The 22,427-nt window shown below is 40.2% G+C and overlaps 1 pseudogene; it reads left to right on the top strand.

Annotated features, from left to right (window-relative positions):
* Nucleotides 1-1,166: 1,166 nt before the first annotated feature.
* Nucleotides 1,167-3,414, top strand: LOC107783557 (trans-cinnamate:CoA ligase, peroxisomal-like; annotated as a pseudogene).
* The last annotated feature ends 19,013 nt before the right edge of the window (nucleotides 3,415-22,427 follow it).

The raw sequence follows: 22,427 nt of genomic DNA, 5'->3' as shown, positions 1-22,427 counted from the left end.
TAATACTAAGATACATTAATTACCTATTACTCCATAAACAGGTTAACATACAGAGATAATCTAAACACTACTTTTTGTGTGGTAGGATATAGAGGAAATTTCAGAAGCACTATAGTTTCACAAGTAGTTATAATCAGCAGATATTATTTCAATATTTATCATGCATTCGTAGCAAATATTTCCTTGCTAGGCATTTGTATTGACTATATTCGTTCACGCAACAAATACAGTCTGTGTCAACTGTATTTGTTTGCGCAACTAATACAACCTGTATCAACTGTATTTGTTCCCGTAATAAATACAACCAATGAAAAATATATAAATACAGGAGTGTATACAAGGATACAAACAACAAAAATATAGGGGTTGTATGCATGGGTACATAATCACAAAAATACAGTCAACCAACCATACATGGTGGCAAAAAAAATCCCATACCTGAAAAAGATGCATACATGGTACAAAATCAAGGCGAAATACAGAAATACATGTGGATTTGCTATAAAATTCATATATAGCTAAGAATGGTTATTTTATAAAAGTATAGCTACGAATAGTAAATACAATGTATAAGTTAGTTACACCATGTAATTTTCCTAGGATATATACGTTTTTTTTTTTTTTGAAAAATTCCCAGAAAAATCCGCAGCCGCTACCCTTTGGGTGCGCACTGTGTAATCTGCTCAGTGTGCAATAGCTCGCAAATTACACAAGAAATATAAACCGTACTAGACAAGTCTGGTACCCAAGTTCAACTGAAAAGGCTCCTGATGAAGAGAATTAATAGCAAGTCTCCCGTGTGGAAAGCCACAAGCCCAACAAATTAATTCCTTAAAGTAAACATAAGACATGAACTACTGAAGTGAGGTGGCTTTTGGTTATATTACCCCAGCCTAGGATGAAGTGGTTAGGTCAAAGCAGCCAAAACTTTTATGAAAACAACCACTTAACTATCACTGGTATATTTTCCTAGGTCAAAGGTCTTTCATGGAACTGTGGAAATTATGAGTCTAGAATTAGTACTACACATTCACTGCAACTTCCCTATTGTTTCCACCTAAACAACCATTTAGGGACCCATATATGGGCCATAATCCTGACTCTCCACTTGGACTTTCCCTATATAAATTTCCCCTTCTTATATCTCTTAACCTCACTACATTTTTCTCTAACTACAAACCTTTCTGCAAAACAAATTTAAGAGCCTATACTTTTTGAAAAAACACAAATTCCACTCTGAGACTATGGATAGATTACCAAAATGTGGAGCAAATTATGTGCCTCTAACTCCTCTTACCTTCTTAACAAGAGCCTCCAAATGTTATGCCAATAGAATATCCATCATCCATGGTGGTGTCCGTTTCACATGGAGCCAAACCTACGAGCGTTGTTGTCGCCTCGCCTCCTCTCTTCGATCCCTAAACATTGTCAAAAACGACGTGGTAAGTATGTATGACATGTACGATTAGTATAGTTTAACCTATTATAACTCGTAAGGTTAGCTCATCAAGTGATCTGATTATATAAATATAATATTATTTATACCGTCAGTGCATAAAACGTAAAACTCTAACATGATTAGTATGTTTGTGACAAAAAATTTCAAAGCAACAAGTTAGGACTTTTTAACATGCATGACTAGAGTTTCCTCAACCAAATAACACATGCAACTCAAGAAAATGAGCAAGATATCCTTAACTATATAGTGATTACATCAACAAAATTATGTGTTTAATAATTAATTATCTTTGCTTATACAGGTTTCAGTGTTGGCTCCAAATGTCCCAGCAATGTATGAAATGCATTTTGCTGTGCCAATGGCAGGCGCTGTGTTGAATGCCATCAATACAAGGCTAGACGCTAAGAACATTGCAGTCACTCTCAAACACTCTGAAGCCAAAGTATTTCTTGTTGATTATGAATACTTAGAAATTGCTAAAAAGGCCCTCGAACTTCTAGTTGCCGACTTTGAGAGGTCCAAAACTTCTGAAATGCTAATGCCTCTTGTCATTGTCATTGATGACATCAACTCCCCTACCGGAATCCGGCTAGGCGAGCTCGAGTACGAGCAATTGGTGTTCCAAGGGAATCCAAGTTACATCCCTGAAGAAATTACCGATGAGTGGGATCCAATTACCTTAAGTTATACATCAGGTACTATTGAAATGTAGGATTATTTCGTATAAAATTTTAAATTAATAAAAAAATATATACTTTTATTTACTTAATTATATCTTCAACAGGTACGACTTCAGAGCCCAAGGGAGTTGTGTACAGTCATAGAGGAGCATATTTGAGCACTTTGAGTTTAATATTAGGCTGGGAAATGGGTACTGAGCCTGTCTACTTATGGTCCTTGCCAATGTTTCATTGCAATGGATGGACTTTCACTTGGGGCATAGCTGCAAGAGGTGGGACTAATATTTGCATTCGCAATACTACAGCCCAAGAAATGTACACAAACATAGTGTCACATAACGTTACACACATGTGTTGTGCACCTATTGTTTTCAACATCCTTCTTGAAGCCAAACCATACGAGTACAGACCCATAACTACCCGAGTCCAAATTCTAACAGGTGGCGCACCACCACCTGCGCCACTTTTAGAGAAAATCGAGAGACTCGGGTTCCATGTGGTTCATGCTTATGGACTCACAGAAGCCACTGGACCAGCCCTTGTATGTGAATGGCAACAAAAATGGAACAAATTGCCTAGTGAAAATAAATCCAAGTTGAAAGCAAGACAAGGAGTTGGGATTTTAACACTAGCAGATGTTGATGTGAAAAATTTCAAGAATATGCAAAGTGTGCCACGAGATGGAAAATCAATAGGGGAAATATGTTTACGAGGGAGTAGTATTATGAAAGGGTATTTCAAGAATGACAAAGCGAATTCGGAAGTGTTTAAAAATGGTTGGTTTTTTACAGGAGATGTTGGAGTAATTCACTCAGATGGGTATTTAGAAATTAAAGACAGAAGCAAAGATGTGATAATTTCAGGTGGGGAAAATATTAGTAGTATTGAAGTTGAAAATGCAATTATGAGACATCCAAATGTAGTAGAAGTTTCTGTTGTGGCAATGCCACATTTCAGATGGGGTGAAAGTCCATGTGCATTTGTTATTATGAGCAAAAATTCAGAAGTTAAAGAAGTTGATATTATTGCTCATTGTAGGTCAAATTTGCCAGGATTTATGGTACCAAAAAAGGTGAAAGGTGTCAGTTAGACACCTTAACTTTGTAGAAGTAGATAGGACCTCAACTAAGACTTTTATTATTTCAGAGAAATTAAATCAAATAAGCAAAAAATTCAAGTCAAGTCAACAGGAAAAAGGCGAGATATTACGATCAAAATCAGGAGCAGATTCTTGCTTTGTCTCGTTTATAGAGAATAATATTTAATAATGTAATATTATATTTGGAAGAAATGGTTGGTTATAAGAAGTCTTGCTAGGGTTAGAACACTGTAGTATTACTTTTTTGGCTGCTATGGGGCTTTTCCTTTTTACCATAGAGGAATCTGTTTTATACGTTTGTTTTCATTATTTTTAAGTTAATAATTTTAAATTTTATGGGTGGAGTTATCTATAGTTATTAGTTTAAATTACTTAACATAAAATAATTTTACACTATCAATATATAAAACTTAAATTCTTTCCACGATAGTGTTGCATTCGGTGGTGTATTACATTCCAATTAATATAGTTCTAGCTTCATTTTGTGTGACAAAGGCTTTTTGCAGTTAAATATAGGGAAACTACTAGCTATGTCCATTTATAATAGCTCATTATAAAAATTGGTCAATTCATAAAATATTACTAATATTAGCCAATTAGCTATTTGTAGCAAAAAAAGGTAAAAATTTTGCTTTCTTTTGAGTGGGTGTTATTAAAATAGATTGGGTACATCTTAAGGAGCTTGAATCTCAGTTTGGGATGATTTGGTGAAGTTTTGAGGTGATTTGAATTGAAAATTCGAAGTAAAAAATGAACATGAAAAAAAATGATATGTGTATCACACTGTGTATCATTTGTGTATCACATATGTATCAATTGTGTATCACATGTATATCCATGTATACCTGTGTGTGAGATACATGCGTCGTAGAAGAATTTTTTGAACTCGATTTAATTATGAATTTTGATACAAAACCAGTCCAAATCACCTTCAACCTTCCTCAAATTTTGTATATTGACTTATCTATATGTTTTCAATGTATTTTAACTATACCCATTGAAAAAGTTCCTTTTTTGCTTAGATTTTTGGAATATTGTATATTTGTTTTTGTATTTCATCACTTTATTTGCTACCTTATCCATGAAATTTCCTTTCCGTCTTGCATCTAATATTGCTAATCATGCTTAAAAATATAGAAGGAGATTTTTGCATGTGATTCTTTGAGAGAAAGGACCTTATTTATTTGATTTTTCAATTTTTATATGTGCTTGGCTAGTTTTGGTAAGTTTATGACTAATGGCTAGAGGTTGGTAAGTTGAGACTTATTTGGGATATTTGTGCAAGTTTCCCTTAAAAATAGCTTAATTAATGTGAATTTCAAAATTAAATTTAAATAAATGATAAAGAAAATAGAGAATAAAATTGAGTACCTTGAAAAAACAAACCCTATTGTATAATTATTAAAGATGAAATTTGAGAGTATTTCATAATTGTTATAACTTTATAACATACAATAATTAGTGTTTTATACACTCATTTTCTGACATGTTACTGTTAAAAACATATCTGTTAACATTGGATCATATTCTACTTTTTTTTTAGCAATCAAGCATTTTGGTGGGGGTGGGGTGGGGTGGGGGTGGGAGGGTTAGGTAGACCTCTACCTGTAATTTAATAATCAAAATGAGAAACATACAACAAAAGGAACCAAATACCTATGTTCCTCTGTGAAGTAGAAATGACTAGACATACCCAATCCAATATCAGTTAACACCAAAACATGCTAGCTATGTTAGTACTACTATGATAGCAGGAAGTGAGTCTTCCATGTACATGTGTTGCTATGACTTTTGAGCTTACAAAAAAGTACAAACACAACATATATACAATCTAACTATCATCCTACTCCATTTGGTCATAGGTTCATTTTTGATCTCTTGAATCTAAATGAAGGCATTTGCCTCCTATCCATTTGATATACCCCTACAGTCTCCTTAGCTAGATCTTGGACATTGAGGGAGATGGTAGCAATATGTAGAATATCCAATGTAGCACCATGTTTTGATAGTGTGTCTGCCACTGAAGTTTCTTCTCTATAGCAGTGCTGGACTTCAATTAGATGACTCTGAATAATCTTTTTCATCTTTAAAATATCATCATGAATCTCCCAAAAAGGTGAAGAAGATTCAGTAAGCATATTAACAATCAATAAATAGTCCATTTCTAGAATTACATTGTGAATCCTATTGAATGCAATCCACTCAATTCCAAAAAGTGCAGCTTGTGTTTCAGCCGTATTGTTAGTGCAGAAGTGAAGAGCCTTGGCATATACCATGACAAGCTTTCCACTGCTATCCCTAACAATACCCTAATACCGGCCACTCTTTCCATAACATTACTACTCCCATCCATGTTAAGCTTCAGTCTACCTGAAGAAGGAAGTGACCATATCACCTTGAGAGACTTCATTGGAGGTTTAAAACTTTCCAGGAACCTGCAAATTCCAGCCCAGTCGTCTTGCCACTTGATTCACTTGTAGTGAACTTTAAGAAGCATGATTATCAGTGATTGCACTCGATCTAGCAAGTTTTGTACAGAAGCATATGAACCTTCATATTTAGCTTGGATCATATTCTACTGAATAACTAGGATAGAACAATAATGACTTCTAATCTTGTTTATATTTCAAATTTTAATTTTATGAGAAACAACCTATGAATATTGTATTTGATAGCATGGAGATACACGTGCCGATGAAAGGATACATTCTAAGGCTAAGTTGACGTTTGTGAGATAAGTCCCCCCCAAGCGCGGCAAATGTACTATATTAGCGTGACTAAGTCAATTCGTGAAACACGATAATGAGATAACTTGAGCAAGTAGGGTATACGATACTTGCCGCTAGGTTAATCACCTAATTGACATTGTTCTTATATCGGTATCGTTATAGTACTCCCAATGAAATATTAAAAATAATTTTCTTATATTTAGGCCTAATGAGCCAAAAGTGATTTTAGCGACTTAATTCCATTGAAATAGTTTTGCATGATTTTCATTAGAATTGTGGATTGATATAAATATTTTAAAAGTTTATATCATGTTTACACTTTACTAATTTTTTTTTACTTAAAATGATAAAGAGAATGAATTAATATAATTGTTTACAACTTTATATCAAATATTGATCATATTATTTTTGTAAAGCATTGTCCCATGAACTTTAGTTTGAGAGAATCTATGACACTTATTGAGTATGGTGCCAGCATGCTCAGCTCTCGTGGGCCACCTTTTCAAGGATCCGCCTACTTTAAATATTTTAGGATGAGGTAAAGTACGTGGCATGGAGGCAAGGCTATGATGACTCACTTTCCGAGGTATATGGTAATGCATCACTTTTATTCTGTGGTAGTTGTTACATTATTTCTTATTTTCTTTGAGTATGGAATTGTCTCAAGTGCTTATTTCTCTTCTTTGGTATAAAGGATCCATATATAATTGTGATGAGTTGTAGTCATTGATGTTTTGTACTTCAATACCACGTAAATGGGGGGGGGGAGGGAGGGGTGATTTGTGTGGTGTATAATTTTTTACGTATATAGATTATAGAAGGACCTGGTTCTTCTACGTATTCCTTACACTACAAATTGCGGAATAGTAAATGCAGAAAATAAAGAACACAAGTATTTTATGTGAAAAATACCTGGCTCAAAAGGTAAAAAAACCACGACTTGCTTCTCAGTAGGATTTTTTCCCCAACACTCCACTAAGTCACTGAGCAAAAAATAACATTTACAAAATTCTTGTAAATCTAAGGATTAACTCTAACCTTTTGTGGCAACCAACATCAAGCTTTTGCGATAACTTCAGATTAACTCTAACTTGAACAATACACTCAGAGTACCTGGTACAAATGATTCTAAAGAAAGCTGAAAGGTACAACTGAAGAGCCCTACTACAATGAAACTAGAATAAACGACAGACACTTGAAACTAGTTCTTCTATCTGTTTCATGTAACTTCAGGTTCGCACACTTGAATCACACAGGAATTGCTTGCAAAATGCCTTGCTATTTTACTCTCAACTCTTGTTTAACTTCAGCGTTTTGTGCATACATGTAGAAGAGATTATCCTGAAATATATAGAGTTAGTAGAATAGGATTAACTAGAGTTCTAATATTATACTCTTCCATGGTGGAAGAGTTCTAGTTATCTTCAGCTTCTAACTCCTCCCTTATCTAGGATAGAGTTCTCTTCAAGTAAGGACTGTTCCTTATCAATTATGCAACCTTTTGGTTCATGAGATATCAGATATAACCACTTGTGCTTATCCCCTTCACGTGTATTCCTTGTGCTTGAATCTGCCCGTGCCCTATGTATACATATATGGAACCGGTTCATGCATGTGTTTCTTTGTCAATCATCAAAACAAACTTACTCAAGCCAACAAATTCTCCCATTTTTGACAATGACAAACTCTGTGCTTTTCATAAGCATGAAACTTGTTTCAACTCAGCTCAACATCAATACAATGTTAGAACACTTTCCACTTTAAAGTCATAAATCATCAAGGACCAAATTCATTAGGTTACAAACATAACAGTACAAAGTAAAAAAGCACAACCTATCTTTCCCTTTTTGGCATCATCGAAAAGTTGTATAATTATGTTAGATAACCATATTTTAGCATATCTTACTCATGGCCATTTAGGCTACTTCAAATGCAATCATGGAGTCAAGTATCACTTATCAATCTAAGGATATTAGCCATCTAAGAAACATCAATAAAAAATTAGAGCAAAATCAATGATTATCATTGATAAGAGTCATCCACAAAGCATAGAAGGAAATAAAAGTACAGCACCATGAGCAAAAAGACATAAAAAACATCTCATTCAGGTCACTAGTTTTCTAACTAGGCTAGGAAGGGTTTAAGGTTGGGAAGGACCAGGTTCTTGGTTTCTGGACTAAAGCAACTTCAACATGTCATGAAGAATTCCTTCATTCTTCTTCTTTTCCTTTGCAAGCTCAATCCTGAGAGCATCCCTCTCAGTTTCTACTTCAGCCAGCCTCTTCTTCAGCCTCTCAATCTCACCATCCTTAGCCCCACTTTCCTGCTCCAAGGCTCTCACTTTACTGTTCACAAACATCCTCTTGGATGAACCAGATTCTTTAGGAGCAACATTGTCACGACCCAAAACTAACCCATGTCGTGATGGCGCCTATCGTGGAACTAGGCAAGCCGACTCATTTCCAAAACAAAATGATATTTTCATTTCAAAGATAATTTCAAGGTTATTTAACATAAAACCTCCACTAAAAGAGTTCAAATCAAAGAAAAATAGAAGTGCAGAAAAGAAAAAAAGCCCGACATTGGGGTGTCACTAGTCATAAGCACATACTACAATTTATCTACCAATATCAAGGCTAACTCAGCCCGAAAAATAGCTAAATACAACTAGAGGAAGATAAGAGGGAGAAGAGCAGGGCCTGCGATCGCCAAACAGCTACCTTGCTATCTCCAAGAAAAATCTACAACCAGAACACTCAATAACCGCTACTGTGTCCAGATACACCTGGATCTGCACACAAGGTGCAGGGAGTAACGTGAGTATGCCAACTCAGTAAGTAACAACAATAAATAAAGACTGAGCAGTTGTGATGAGCAATAAAGCATATAACGTTCATATCAGAAAATCTCAGTAAAATACCATATGCTCTTAAAAATTAGGATTTGAATCAAACATCTCGTTTAAACCCAGTTCCAATAAAAATCATTTTAAAGACATTTTTCCAATAGTTTTTCAAACAAAGTCTCAATGCAAAGGTGAGCAAAAATGATGAAATCATAGATAGCCACTCGGGCAAATCTCACAATCGCTCTTGCCACTCGGGCATACCTCACAATCACTCTTGCCACTCGGGCATACCTCACAATCACTCTTGCCACTCGGGCATACCTCACAATCACTCTTGCCTCCCAGTCACTCAGCACTCGGCACTCGGCACCCGGTACTCGCACTCAGTAGGTACCTGCGTTCACTGGGGGTGTGTCCAGACTCCGGAGGGGTTCCTTTAGTCCAAGCGCTATAATCTGCACGGACAACTCACGTGCGATAATAATAAAGTATGCATTGGCTACCATCAATATAATACCATCTCTACCCCGCAATGCTCTTGCCTCTCGACTCGGCCTCCAAATACTCCAAATCTATTCACAATCAGTATAATACCATCAATATACGCTAATGGAATAAATTCCACAAGAAAAGCTTCAAAATTAGACCAAAACCCGAAATTGGCTCAAAAATTGCCTGTGGGGCCCACGTCTCAGAACCCAACAAAAGTTACAAAATCCGAAAGCCCATCTAACCACGAGTCTAACCATACCAAATTTACTAAAATCTGACCTCAACTCGACCCTCAAATCTACAAATCTTATTTCCAAATTTCTAAGTTCCAATCTCTGATTTACACCTCAAAATCATGTAATCTAGTCGGATTATTCGATGATAATTCAATATTATGGAGTAGAAATGATCACAAGGGATTACCTCAAGTTTTCCTTGAAAATATAGCAAAAATTGCCTCTCCCCAAGCTCCAATTTGTCAAAAATGGCAAATGGGACGAAGTCCTTGTTTTTATAATTCTGCCTCGATCCTGGCCCTCGACCCTGAGCTCGATCTGGGATTCGATCATGGCCCTAGACTCTGGGCTCGATCATGGCTTCGATTGTGGCCCTCGACTCTGGGCTCGATCATGGCTTCGATCGTGGCCCTCGACCCTGAGCTCGATCTGGGCTTCGATCGTGGCCCTCGACCCTGAGCTCGATCCAGGCTTATTCGTGGCCCTCGAACCTGAGCTCGATCCGGGCTTCGATCGTGTCCCTCGACCCTGAGCTCGATCTAGGCAGAAGCAAATTTCCAACAGAAGGAAATTGCAGCAGCTGTTCTAGTTTAATTTTTGATCCGTTAACCATCCGAAACTCACCCGAGGCCCTCGGGACCTCAACCAAATATACCAACAAGTCCTAAAATATCATACAAACTTAGTCGAATCCTTAAATCACCTCAAACAACGGTAAAACCATGAATTACACCCCAATTCATGCCTAATGAACTTTAAAATTTCTAATTTCTACAAACAACTCTGGAACCTATCAAATCACGTCCGATTGACCTCACATTTTGCGCACAAGTCCTAAATGACATAATAGAGGTATTCCAATTTTCAGAATCGGATTCCGACCCCGATATCAAAAAGTCAACCCCCCGGTCAAACTTCTCAAAAATAAAACTTTCGGCATTTCAAGCCTAATTCCTCTACGGACTTCCAAATAATATTCTGGACATGTTCCTAAGCCCAAAATCACCATACAGAGCTATTGGAATCATCAAAATTCAAATCCAAGGTCGTTTACATATAGGTCCATATCCGGTCCACTTTTCTAACTTAAAATCTTCAATTATGAGACTAAGTGTCTCATTTCACTCCGAGTTCCTTCCGGACGATAAGGTTATAACTCTCGAAACGACCGGCCGGGTCGTTACATCCTCCCCCTCTTAAATATCCGTTCGACCTCGAACGGGTCTAGAAACATACCTGGAGTATCGAATAGGCGTGGATATCTGCTCCGCATCTCCCGCTCGGTCTCCCAGGTGGCTTCCTGCACAGGATGACCTCTCCATTGCACCTTCACTGAAGCTATATCCTTTGACCTTAACCTTCGAACCTGCCAATCCAAAATAGCCACCGGCTCCACATCATAAGTCATATCACCCTCCAACTGAACCGTGCTGAAATCCAAAACATGGGACGGATCTCCAATATACTTCCGGAGCATGGAAACATGAAACACTGGATGCAAACTCGATAAGCTGGGTGGCAAGGCAAGCTTATAAGCCACCTCCCCTATTCTCTGAAGCACCTCAAAAGGCCCAATGAACCGGGGGCTCAACTTGCCCCTCTTCCCAAACCTCATAACACCCTTCATGGGTGATACCTTCAGCAAAACCTTCTCCCCAACCATAAAAGACACATCACAGACCTTCCTATCCGCGTAGCTCTTCTGCCTAGACTGCGCCATGCGAAGCCGCTCCTGAATCAATTTCACCTTATCTAATGCGTCCTGGACCAAGTCTGTACCTAAGAGCCTAGCCTCACCCGGCTCAAACCATCCAATCGGAGATCTACACCTCCTCCCATACAAAGCCTCGTATGGAGCCATTTGAATACTCGACTGATAACTGTTGTTATATGCAAACTCCGCGAGTGGCAGAAACTGGTCCCATGAACCCCCAAAGTCAATGACACAAGCACGCAACATATCCTCTAATATCTGAATAGTGCGCTCGGATTGCCCGTCTGTCTGAAGGTGAAAAGATGTGCTTAACTCAACCTGAGTACCCAACTCTCGCTGCACAGCCCTCAAAAAATGGGATGTGAACTGAGTACCCCTATCTGAAATGATGGAAAATGGGACACCATACAGGCGAACGATCTCTCGGATGTAAATTTCAGCCAACCGCTCTGAAGAGTAAGCAGTACCAAATGGAATGAAGTGCGCGAACTTGGTCAACCGATCCACAATAACCCAAATAGAGTCGAACTTCCTTGAAGTCCGTGGGAGCCCAACTACAAAGTCCATAGTGATCCGCTCCCACTTCCACTCTGGGATCTCTAACCTCTGAAGCAAGCCACCCGGTCTCTGATGCTCATACTTAACCTGCTGACAGTTTAGACACCGAGCCACAAACCCAACTATATCCTTCTTCATCCACCTCCACCAATAGTGCTGCCTCAAATCTTGGTACATCTTCGCGGCACCCGGATGGATGGAATACCGCGAGTTATGGGCCTCCTCAAGAATCAGCTCTCGAAGCCCATCTACATTAGGCACACGTATCCGGCCCTGCATTCTTAGCACCCCGTCATCACCAATAGTCACATCCCTAGCATCACCTCTCCCAACCCTGTCCTGAAGAACGAGCAAGTGAGGGTCATCATACTGACGCTCCTTGATACGATCATAAAGAGAAGACCTGGAGACCGCACAAGCCAATACCCGACTAGGCTCCGAAATATCTAATCTGACAAAATGGCCTGCTAAGGTCTGAACATATAATGCCAAAGGTCTCTCTGCTTCTGGAGGATATGCTAAACTCCCCAAACTCTCTGCCCGGCGACTCAAAGCATCGGCCACCACATTGGCCTTCCCCGGATGGTACAAAATAGTGATATCATAATCCTTAAGAAGCTCCAACCATCTTCGCTGACGCAAATTAAGATCCTTCTGCTTTAACAGATACTGCAGGCTCTGGTGATCAGTATAGATTTCACAATGAACCCCATACAATTAATGACGCCAAATCTTCAAGGCGTGAACAATGGCTGCTAACTCAAGATCATGGATAGGATAGGTCTTCTCATGGGTCTTCAACTGGCGCGAGGCATAGGCAATCACCCTACCATCCTGCATCAAAACACAACCAATGCCTATCCTCGAGGCATCACAATACACGGTGTAAGAACCTGAAGCTGATGGCAAAACTAACACTGGAGCTGTGGTCAAAGTAGTTTTGAGCTTCTGAAAGCTCTCATCACATTCATCCGACCACCTGAATGGAGCACCCTTTTGGGTCAATTTGGTCAAGGGCGATGTAATAGATGAAAATCCCTCCACAAAGCGATGGTAGTAACCCACCAAACCAAGAAAGCTTCTAATATCCGTGGCTGAGGACGGTCTGGACCAACTCTGCACCGCCTCTATCTTCTTTGGATCCACCTGAATAGCCTCACTGGACACCACGTGCCCCAAGAATGCTACTGAACTGAGCCAAAACTCACATTTAGAGAACTTTGCATAAAGCTTCTCCTCCCTCAATCTCTGCAATACAACCCTCAAATGCTGAGCGTGCTCTTCCTCACTACGAGAGTACACCGGGATGTCATCAATGAATACAACAACGAATGAGTCCAAATAGGGCTGGAATACACTGATCATCAGTTGTATGAATGCTGCTGGGGCATTGGTCAGCCCAAAAGACATCACCAAGAACTCCAAATGGCCATATCGGGTTCTGAAAGCTGTCTTGAGAATATCTGAATCCCGAATCTTCAGCTGGTGATAACCGGACCTCAAATCAATCTTGGAGAACACCCTCGCTCCCTGAAGCTGGTCGAATAAATCATCAATACGAGGCAAAGGATACTTGTTCTTGTCTGTAACCTTGTTCAACTGCCTGTAATCAATACACATTCTCATGGAACCATCCTTCTTTTTCACAAATAAAACCGGTGCACCCCAATGTGACACACTAGGCCAAATAAACCCCTTATCAAGGAGTTCCTGGAGTTGTTCTTTCAATTCCTTCAACTCCATCGGTGCTATACGATACAATGGAATAGAAATGGGCTGGGTGCCCAGCACCAAATCAATGCCAAAGTCAATATCCCTGTCAGGCGACATGCCCGGTAGGTCTGCAAGAAACACATCCGAAAAATCACATACCACCGGAACAGAATAAATGACAGGAGTCTCTGCACTAACATCCCTCACAAAACCCAAATAAGATAGGCAACCCTTCTCAACCATGCGCTGAGCCTTCAAATATGAAATCACCCTACTTAGTACATAATCTACAGAACCACACTACTCAACCCTCGGAATTCCCGGCATAGCTAACGTCATCATCTTAGTGTGACAATCTAGAACAACATGATATGGAGATAACCAATCCATACCCAATATCACATCAAAGTCAACCATACTGAGCAACAATAGATCTACTCGGGTCTCCAGACCCCCAATAGTTACCACACATGACTGATATACGCGGTCCACAATAATAGTATCGCCCACAAGAGTAAATACATGTACAGATGAAACTAAGGACTCACGGGGCATATCCAGAAAATAGGCAAAATACGAGGAAACATATGAATACGTGGAACCAGGGTCAAATAATACTGAAGCATCTCTGTGGCAAACTGAGACAATACCTGTAATCACAGCATCTGAAGCAATAGCATCTGGTCTGGCAGGGAGAGCATAGAAACGAGCCTGACCACCCCCTGATCTGCCTCCCCCTCTAGGGTGACCCCTAGCTGACTGACCTCCACCCCGAGCTAATTGGGCGGGTGGTGAAGTAGCTGGTGCTGTAGTCGGAGGCTGACTCCTCTACTGAGAAAGACCTCCATGATGATGAGGACACTGCCTCCACATATGCCCAAGCTCCCCACACTCAAAACAACTTCCTGGTGCTGGCGGCGGAAACTAATGGGAACCCCTAGCACCGGGATGACTGGTAGAAGAACCTGGCATGGAAGAGCCCTGAACAGGTGGAGCACGGGACGAACTCTAAACTGGAAGGGCACTAAGTGATGAGTGGCCCTGATGAGAATTGTGAGAACCAAGGCCAGATGATGCACCCCGATGAAATGGCCGAGCTGACTGAGCCTGTCTGAAATGACGACCTCTACCATGCTGGAACTGACCCCCAAAAGGAGCACCGCTGAATCTAACCTGACAACGAGGCCTCTTGGCCTCCCTCTCAACCCTCTCCTGACCGCGAACCATCTCAATCTGCCGAGCAATGTCGACAACCTCATCAAAGGTAGCACCCGAAACCCGCTCCCTGGTCATGAGCAACTGTAGCTGATAAGTAAGGCCATCAATAAACCTCATGATCCTCTATCTGTTCGTGGGAACCAACCAGATAGCATGACGGGCCAACTCGGAGAACCGCATCTCATACTGCATCACAGACATATCACCTCGGCGGAGCCGCTCAAACTGTCTACGTAGCTCCTCTCTGCGGGATCAAGGCACAAACTTCTCCAAAAAGACCACGGAGAACTGCTGCCAAGTAAGGGGTGCTGCACCAACAGGCCTACACCTCTCGTAAGCCTCCCACCATCTGAGTGCAGCCCCAAAAAACTTAAAGGTAGTGAATGAGACCCCACAAGTCTCCAAAATACTAGCAGTATGGAGTATCCTCTGACACCTGTCCAAAAAGTTCTGAGCATCCTCTCTCTCTGTGCCACTGAAAGGTGGTGGATGAAGTCTCCCAAACCTCTCCAACCTACGCTGATCATCTTCAGGCATAGCAGGAACCACATAATCCTGAGCAACAGCAACCGGCTGTGCTGGTGGTGCCTCTAGTGTCTGAAGTCCCTGAATAACCTGCTCGGGTGTGCGAGCAACAGGAGTCTGAGTGCCTCCCCTAGCCTGAGAAGTGGTTGCGGACGTAGAAATAGAGACCGCCTGAGCAAGGCCAGTACACGCTGTCAGAATCTGAGCTAGGGCCTCTTGAAGGCCTGGAATCACAATAGGCACATGTGGTGCTTGAGCTGGTGCATCAATAACTGGAACTTGGTCCTGATCTGGGACAATCGGTGGATCTGTAGGTACTGCCCCAACTGCTGTACGGGCTGCACCTCTGCCCCTACCACGACCTCTACAGTGGCCTCGGCCTCTCGTGGCCCTGGCTAGTGGTACTCGTGGCTGGCCCTCCTGACCGGTAGTACGAGTCCTCATCATCTGTGAGAGAATGAAACAAAAGATGTTTAGTTACTAGAATCAACAGATTCGCACGACAAGAATTCAAGAATGTGGAGTTTCCTAAAGGTTCTGCAGCCTCCTGAATATAAGTACAGACGTCTACGTACCGATCCGCAAGACTCTACTAAACCCACTCATGACTCGTGAGACCAATGTAACCTAGGCTCTGATACCAATCTGTCATGACCCAAAACTAACCCCTGTCGTGATGGCGTCTATCGTGGAACTAGGCAAGTCGACTCATTTCCAAAACAAAATGATATTTTCATTTCAAAGATAATTTCAAGGTTATTTAACATAAAACCTCCACTAAAAGAGTTCAAATCAAAGAAAAATAGAAGTGCAGAAAAGAAAAAAAGCCCGACATTGGGGTGTCACTAGTCATAAGCACATACTACAATTTATCTACCAATATCAAGGCTAACTCAGCCCGAAAAATAGCTAAATACAACTAGAGGAAGATAAGAGGGAGAAGAGCAGGGCCTGCGATCGCCAAACAGCTACCTTGCTATCTCCAAGAAAAAATTACAACTAGAACACTCAATAACCGCTACCGTGTCCAGATACACCTGAATCTGCACACAAGGTGCAGGGAGAAACATGAGTATGCCAACTCAATAAGTAACAACAATAAATAAAGACCGAGCAGTAGTGACGAGCAATAAAGCATATAACGTTCATATCAGGAAATCTCAGTAAAATACCATATGCTCTTAAAAATCAGGATTTGAATCAAACATCTCGTTTAAACCTAGTTCCAATAAAAATCATTTTATAAACATTTTTCCAATAGTTTTTCAAACAAAGGCTCAATGCAAAGGTGAGCAAAAATGATGAAATCATAGACAGCCACTCGGGCAAATCTCACAATCACTCTTGCCACTCGGGCATACCTCACAATCACTCTTGCCACTCGGGCATACCTCACAATCACTCTTGCCACTCGGGCATACCTCACAATCACTCTTGCCTCCCAGTCACTCAGCACTCGGCACTCGGCACCCGGTACTCGCACTCAGTAGGTACCTGCGTTCACTGGGGGTGTGTCCAGACTCCGGAGGGGTTCCTTTAGTCCAAGCGCTATAATCTGCACGGACAACTCACGTGCGATAATAATAAAGTATGCATTGGCTACCATCAATATAATACCATCTCTACCCCGCAATGCTCTTGCCTCTCGACTCGGCCTCCAAATACTCCAAATATATTCACAATCAGTATAATACCATCAATATACGCTAATGGAATGAATTCCACAAGAAAAGCTTCAAAATTAGACCAAAACCCGAAATTGGCTCAAATATCGCCTGTAGGGCCCACGTCTCGGAACCCAACAAAAGTTATAAAATCCGAAAGCCCATCTAACCACGAGTTTACCCATACCAATTTTACCAAAATCCGACCTCAACTCGACCCTCAAATCTACAAATCTTATTTCTAAATTTCTAAGTTCCAATCTCTGATTTACACCTCAAAATTATGTAATCTAGTCGGATTATTCGATGATAATTCAATATTATGGAGTAGAAATGATCACAAGGGGCTTACCTCAAGTGTTCCTTGAAAATATAGCAAAAATTGCCTCTCCCCAAGCTCCAATTTGTCAAAAATGGCAAATGGGACGAAGTCCCTATTTTTATAATTCTGCCCAGACATCCTCGGTTCTGCCTCGATCTTGGCCCTCGACCCTGAGCTCGATCTGGGATTCGATCGTGGCCCTCGACTCTGGGCTCGATCATGGCTTCGATCGTGGCCCTCGACTCTAGGCTCGATCATGGCCCTCGACCCTGAGCTTGATCTGGGCTTCGATCGTGACCCTCGACCCTGAGCTCGATCCAGGCTTCAATCGTGGCCCTCGACCCTGAGCTCGATCCGGGCTTCGATCGTGTCCCTCGACCCTGAGCTCGATCTGGGCAGAAGCAAATTTATAATAGAAGGAAATTGGCAGCAGCTATTTTAAGTCCAACTTTTGATCCGTTAATCATCCGAAACTCACCCGAGGCCCTCAGGACCTCAACCAAATATACCAACAAGTCCTAAAACATCATACGAACTTAGTTGAATCCTTAAATCACCTCAAACAATGCTAAAACCATGAATTACACCCCAATTCAAGCCTAATAAACTTTAAAATTTCTAATTTCTACAAACAACTCCGGAACCTATCAAATCACGTTCGATTGACCTCAAATTTTGCACACAAGTCCTAAATGACATAACAGAGGTATTCCAATTTTCAGAATCAGATTCCGACCCCGATATCAAAAAGTCAACCCCCCGGTCAAACTTTTCAAAAATAAAACTTTCGGCATTTCAAGCCTAATTCCTCTACGGACTTCCAAATAATATTCCGGACACGCTCCTCAGCCCAAAATCACGATACGGAGCTATTGGAATCATCAAAATTTAAATCCAAGGTCGTTTACATATAGGTCCATATCCGGTCCTCTTTTCTAACTTAAAATTTTCAATTATGAGACTAAGTGTCTCATTTCACTCTGAGTTCCTTACGGACTCGAACCAACTAACCCGATATAACGTAATATAGCTGAATAACACAAAAATAAGTAGAAATGGGGAAAACAAGGTTATAACTCTCGAAACGAGCGGCCGGGTCGTTACAAACATAAACTTTATAGTGACAAATAGTCAAGGTGTTGGCCCCAAAGTGATCTTTTCTTATGCTAGCATCCCATTTTTTTAGGGGAACCTTGAAGTGAGCAAGCAAAATAGTGAGAATGAACCCATATGGTATGATATGAGTTCTGGTGCAAGTGAGTAACCTATCAATGAGCTGGATGATAATCTCCGACCAGTTGATCTGCCTTCCACTATCCAAGCATTTAATAAGGACCACGTTTATGAAGGTTGCAATGTGCCTTCTTTCCTTCCTGGGCAGAACAACCTTGTTGACAAATTCAAAGAGCATCTTGTGGGCAGGCTTCATCTCAGTTTTGTACACAGCCTGGGGCTGTAGCTCTAAGTTACTGTCAGCAAATTTCTTTGTAATGGCAAGGGATGTAGGTAGGTTTTCTTGGCTTGGCCATTTCAGCTCCTTGTAATCATTGTACGCTTCAGCAGGTACCCCTAGAATTTCTCCAAATTCCTTGGCATCAAAGCTCATAATCACCCCTTCCACTACACTGGTTACCCTGCCATTCTTGATCTCACAGTTAGCCATAAACTTCACAATTTTTGCTCAGGTTAGGTTTTCTTCCATCTGAAGGACCATGTCCTTCCATCTCTGAAGTTCTAGCTTCTCCAACAACATCACCATTCCTTCCTCCTCCAAGTCTTTGAGGAGTCTCCCCTTTAGAATTGTTCTTTTTTCAAACATCACCATCTTGTCATGTTCTTCATCAGTTTCCTCTTCTTCTTCACTCTCATGTTCCACTACTTGCACTTTCCTTTGTTTCCTGGCAGACCTGGTTCTTTTTGCCCAAGGCAGAAGGCTCTGTATCAACGGTCTTTGAAGGGACTTCTTTTTAGAAGTCTTTCTTTTCTTCGCTTTTGGAGTCACAACCTTCACCTTCTCTGCCTCGTATTCATCTTGAAAGACCAAGTCCATCTCCTCAATCTCAATTGCCTCAACTGGTTCACTCTCTTTCTTCTTTCTCTTTGCAACAAATTTTCTTTTACTCTCTTCTAAGGCCCTTTCAAGTTCAACCTCACTCTGCCCCCTTTGACTCCTTGTAGCTTTTCCTCTTGTAGGAGGAGTCTCTACAAGGATATAAGAGGCAACCTTTCTCTTCTTATGTGCCCTAGCAGTTCCAGGGACTTTAACCCCTGAAATTTTCTTCCTCTTTGGATTGTAGCTATCAGACACCCTTTTTAGTAGATCTTCGAGGGGTTCTTTCACAGATGGGGGTTCTTTCATAGATGGAACGGGTTCTTGAAACCTCTTCCTCAACCTAACCAGCCCTCAGCTGCACTTGCATCCCCAGATCCACTTCCTCCTTCTTCTCTCCAACTTTATTCCTCCTCAACAGCTTCCTCACTCCATAACACCATAGCCCATGTTTCCTCGGTCAACCCAACAGGAGTATGTGAAGATTAAACCACTCATTATTTCACCATTACCCTTACTTCTCCTTGAACACACTCACTCTCCCTTTCTATTTTCTTTTTATTTTTAAAACAAATTTTACCAGACTCAGTAGTCTCTACCGCAACAATAGTACCAACAAGAACAAATTTGTTCTCAAGATTTTTAACCACATCAAAAATAACCACAGATGAAATATTTAGCCTAGAGATTGCATGTTTTGTTTCAGACAAAACAAGTTCTTCCACCTTAGTTTCAAACTTGAAGGATTATTCTAATTTTTGGGGTTCTTCTACTTGGCTTTCTTTCAGTTGCTCATTTAATTTCTTAGATAGTTCACTGCCATCCACTGTCTTACGAGCAAGCATTTTGAATCGTCCTTTCTTGGAGGTAGGGATAGTTAATGATGTGGGTGATGATTCTTTGGGTGGTGAGGAAGGGTTTTCAGAAGGGTTTGCCATTGATGTGTGTAGACGAAGTGATAGAAAGAATATTTTGGTGTCTAGGAAGATTAGAAGTGATGAAATGGTTGAAGTCTAATCAATTTAAAGAGGGAGAGTTGGAGTGGGTAACTACTGCCTTTTGAAGTTCAGAGGTATAATCAAACTGGAAAAGTCAGTTTGATAGACATTGGACTCTTCCCTAGAATCTAGGCAATTGTGGCGCGTGAGACTCTCTTTGGTGAAACCAGTTTGTTTGTAATAGATAGACTTGAAGGAGATTAGGATTTAATGGGACTCTTTTTTATCATGATCCAAATATTATTCCAAAATATGCGTAGTATAGAGTATATACCATATAATCTTGATGAACCAGGTTTTTCACTGAGAATTCTCTTGTGTAAGTTTGAATATTCCAAGAAAATAAAGATAATATCATTAGAGATTAATGAAATATTTTAGCACGTGGCACAAGAGTATACTAATAAAAGTATGAGACTGAGCAAAATCTAATCTAATTATTTACAAAATTCCCAAATTATCTAACTAATTATTGAGTTAGAACTAGTTCTTTTTAGGTGATCTTAATCATCCACATTTCTAACCCGTTCCTTTCAAATTGATCTCTACTTAGAGATTTTGTGAATATGTTAGCTATTTGCTTGTCAGTAGCACAAAATTCCATAGTAATCAAACCTTTCTCATAGTTGTCCCTCATAAACTGATGGCTAACATCTATGTGCTTAGTTCTTTTGTGATGAACCAGGTTCTTGGTCATACTAATTGCAGTAGTGTTATCACAAAAGATGGGGATACAACCTACATCAATTACAAAGTCCATTAATTGTTGTTTGATCCACAATAATTGAGCACAACATAAGGCAACAACCACATACTCAGCTTCAGCAGTAGATAAGGCCACAAAACTTTGCTTTTTGGTGGCCCAAAACACAAGACATGGGCCAAGAAAGTGTTCCATACTTGAAGTGCTCTTTTTGTCCACAAGAAAACCTGCATAATCAGCATTAGCATATCCCACTATGTTGAAATTACTATTTTTTGGATATCATAGGCAGAGGTCAGTGGTGCCTTTTAGGTATCTCAAGATCCTCTTGACAGCTGTCAAATGAAACTCCTTTGGATTTGCCTGAAATATAGCATAAAGGCATACACTAAAAACAATGTCACGTCTACTAACAGTGAGATATAACAAAGAGTCAATCATTCCCCTAAACATCTTCTGATCAACAAATGAACCGGGTTTATCTATATCCAATTTTGTGGCTGTTACTATAAGAGTGTCAATTGCTTCGAAATCTTCCCTTTTAAATCTTTTAAGAAACCTCCTTCACATACTTCTGCTGATGGATCATAGTTCTATTTGAATTTTATTTAATTTGTAAGCCTAAAAAGAAATTAAACTTACCCATCATACTCATTTCAAATTCACTCCCCATTAGCTTAGCAAATTCTTTACTTAACCTATCTGCATTTGCTCCAATGATTATATCATCAACATATATCTGAACTACCAAGAGATATTTACCTTTTTCTTTCAAGAATAAAGTATTGTTAATTTTACCTCTCTTGTAGCCATGCTCAAGCAAGAATTTAGACAATCTTTCATACCATGATCTTGGAGCCTGCTTGAGCCAATAAAGTGCCTTGTCAAGATTGTACACATGATCAGGACATTCCTTGCTTTCAAAGCCAGGATGTTGCTTGACAAATACATCTTCCTTTAGATAGCCATTGTGAAAGGCACTTTTGTCATCCATATGATGGAGAGTGAATTCCATGTAAGTAGCAAGGACTATAAGGAGTCTAATTTTTTCCAATCTTGCAATTGGAGAAAAAGTCTCATCATAGTCTATGCCCCCCTCTTGACTATATCCTTGAACAACCAATCTTGCCTTGTTCCCTGTAACTGTTCCATCTTCATCAAGTTTGTTTCTGAACACCCATTTAGTGCCAATTACTGATCTGTCCTTGGGTATTGGTACCAGATGCCAAACTTGACTTCTCTCAAATTGGTTGAGTTTATCTTGCATTGCATTCACCCAGTCTGCATCCTGCAAAGCCTTACAAACATTTTTAGGTTCAATAAGAGATAAAAAGGCATCAAAAGCATAGAGGTTCTTCAAAGAAGATCTGGTTTTGATTTCAAAAGTTGGATAAGTGATTATGTTCCCAATAGAATAAG

The sequence above is a fragment of the Nicotiana tabacum genome, chromosome 14 (genome assembly GCF_000715075.1).
Source record: "Nicotiana tabacum cultivar K326 chromosome 14, ASM71507v2, whole genome shotgun sequence".
NCBI lineage: Eukaryota > Viridiplantae > Streptophyta > Magnoliopsida > Solanales > Solanaceae > Nicotiana > Nicotiana tabacum.
Note: the sequence above shows the minus strand (reverse complement) of the source record. Positions and strands in the feature narration are given on the sequence as shown.